The following is a 2,908-nucleotide window of genomic DNA, read 5'->3' as shown; positions in this document are numbered from 1 at the left end:
GTGGCAGCCTCCCCACATCTCCTTTGTGATGTAGCAGGGTTTGGTGACTTTCCAACTTCTCATTTAACTCTTGCTATCACTGGAAGAGTTGGAGGTGGGCATCACTCTCCTGTTTTCACACGAGGGCCATATCCTACATCTGGGCATGTTGCCCTTGGATAATGGAGAGTGAGGGCATGTGCTTGTTGCCAGTCAGTTGGCATTTGTACATCCATTGTCTCCATGTTTACTTTCTTCGGGATGTTTCCCTGCCACTGCACCAAATTGTTACCAGGTTCCGTGGTTATAATAGGGCTCCCCTGGTCTAACTCGCCTGCCATGCCTTTGATGAGAGAATTGAAGAAAAGAAGACTTAGGTGAGTAGCCCTTTTTGGAATATAAAAGCTGTTTACTAGATCCCAAAGGAAAATATATAGTCTTGCTGGCTGCCAAGAAACAAAGTAACAAAGTGTAACTGCCACTACACCTCTCCACTTTTCCCTTTTTCTCACAGGTTCCCTGGGCCCCCAGGGATGACTTCTCCCTCTAATACACTAAGGGACTCCTTGCCCCTCTCTCACAGGTCCAGTCCCTGTGACCATGCTGCAGCTGCTGCTCCTGTTGCTACATTCTCCATCCCTGCTGGAATGCCATTTCTGCTCCCAACGCTGGAACGCCATCTCTGCTCCTAAAGCCAGCTGCAGTGCCTCAGCCAACTACACCATGGCTTCTCCCTTGGTCTCCATGGCCTATCCCCATGTTCCGGTAAGTATTTCCCCTTTAATTTTTACCTCTTTGTTGGCAGACTCTGCTTCTGAGGTTCTTTGGATCCTCACCCCTGAAGCTTCTATGACCTTCAGCAAGTCCAGCCAGCCTCCTCATTCCCAGTCCCCTGCTGGGTGCTTTCTACCTCCTGGCTTCGGCTTTTGTCGGTGACTTTTCTTCTATTGTCCCAGGCAGCTGTGGGCGGCTGCAGTGGGGAACAGTTTCACTTTCGGTTCTGACCTGCCAATGACTCCCCTGGGGTAGAAACTGTTTTCTCAGTAACAGGGTCTTGTAATCCCTGTTACAGTCCTGAAAGTCTATGGATTGTAAACTTTTCACTAAGAACGTTTTGTAATTGTCCTTTAGATATTTACTGACAAATCTTATGTTGTCTAGTATCTAGACCTCAAGTCATATAGGGCTTTTAAAAAATGCATCCGAAGGCAATTAGAATGTCAGTAGTTCCTGAAGAACTGGTTGAACATGTTCTTTACAGCTATTACCGGATAACAGGTTGAACATGTTCTTTACAACTATTACTGGATAACAGGTGAGTAGCCACTTTTTAAATCAGCAGTCGTTTCGGAGCTCTCTTCAAGGAAAGCCCCAAATACTGTATTACTTCGAGCCAGTTTGGAAATTACCAACTTGGATTGCAATGACAAGGTCACAAGTATGTGCAGAGATAAACAAAACATATGGTGCTAGTATGGGCTGACCACACCTTGGAATTCTAGTTGATAGGAGTCAAGCATAAGAGCCAGTCAGGATTTTTTTGGATAAAATGTTTTTTCTCTGAAAAATGCTGGCTCGTTGAAACAAACTTTTTGTCAGAACATACCAGTTAGACCAACCTTTTGTCAGGTCAGGGTTTTCAGGTCCAGCATGGAATTCCTAATCAAAATGTCAGGAAGAAAAAGTTTGCCTGCAAACCACATTCCAGGGACTAGGACATGTGTTCAAGTTGCAGAAGGAAAGGTTAGGTTACATATTAGGAAAAGCTTTCTCAGCAGTAAAGCACTGGAAAATGCTACACAGAGGCTCTGGAACCTCCAAACTTGGAGGTTTTAAGATCCTGGCTAGAAAAAGTCTTGGTTGGGATGGCATAGGTGGGGATGGTCCTGCTTTGAACAGGGGGTTGGACTAGATGACCCCCTGAGGTTCTTCCAACCCTAACTGTTTGATTCTGTGATTTGTATGTGACATGGAAGACTTACACTGGCCTTCCAAATTTGGGTAAAGAGTAGTTTCCATGTTTGTCTCCCCTGAGAATACTTCTACTTATTCCATTTTCAGGTATAATTAAACCACACTAGTGATCACTGCTATAACTCTCCAATTTGAGCATTGGATTAGCTTAAACTGCTTCCAAAGTTATATAAAATACATCACAATTTAAATTCCCACCTTTTCTTACACTGGAACAAATCTCCCACATTGATATGCCCAAAGCCAGAGCTGTGGGTCTCAGCCAGGGTGCCGCAAGATCATTTGAAGAGTGCCACACACTAGGTGCTTAAACACCTGCCTGTGATTCACAGCACAAACCCCAAGGTTTCAAACTGGAATCCATGACTACCCCAGCATGGTCTTCCCCAAGTTCCCTGTAATAGAAGAATTGCTCTATTTTTCTGGAGTCAAAACAGAAAGGAAAGCTAAGGGCTAGCATTTCCCAAGGGGCGCCCTGAATCTAATGAGGGGTTCCAGGAGTTTAATGAGGGGTGCCCTGAGTCGGAAATGAGAACCACTCCAAGAGAGAGGTTCCCTTGATCCCGGTGGCAGTCCCTTTTGCCTTGAAGACTTTAGCTTCATTTTTTTTCACTAGGGTTAAAAGAATGAATAAATAAGTCCTTCACTCTCAGCGGGCTTCCCCTCAGCAATTCCCGTAAAGGAGCAGGATGAAATTTGAAGCGAAGCCAGCCGAACATCATCCTTGGGACAGCCCGGCCCCAGCGAGGGGCTGAGGACTCCCACGCCCGGTGACCTGCCGGGGACTGAGCCCCGGTGCTTCCACAGCGCAGGCGGCCCGGACAATGGGGCCCGGCGCAGCTCCCCGCGTCCCAGCCCCGGCTGTAAAACGGTCCGAAAATGGGTGTGGGCGGCGGCGCACCTCAGCGTCCTCGCCTGGCAGGAGCCCCAACCGCCTGGCGCGTTGTAACCCCTG

The sequence above is a fragment of the Alligator sinensis genome, unplaced genomic scaffold (assembly GCF_000455745.1).
Source record: "Alligator sinensis unplaced genomic scaffold, ASM45574v1 scaffold176_1, whole genome shotgun sequence".
Classification (NCBI taxonomy): Eukaryota; Metazoa; Chordata; order Crocodylia; family Alligatoridae; genus Alligator; species Alligator sinensis.
The sequence above is the reverse complement of the archived record's forward strand: the minus strand, read 5'-3'. Positions refer to the sequence as shown.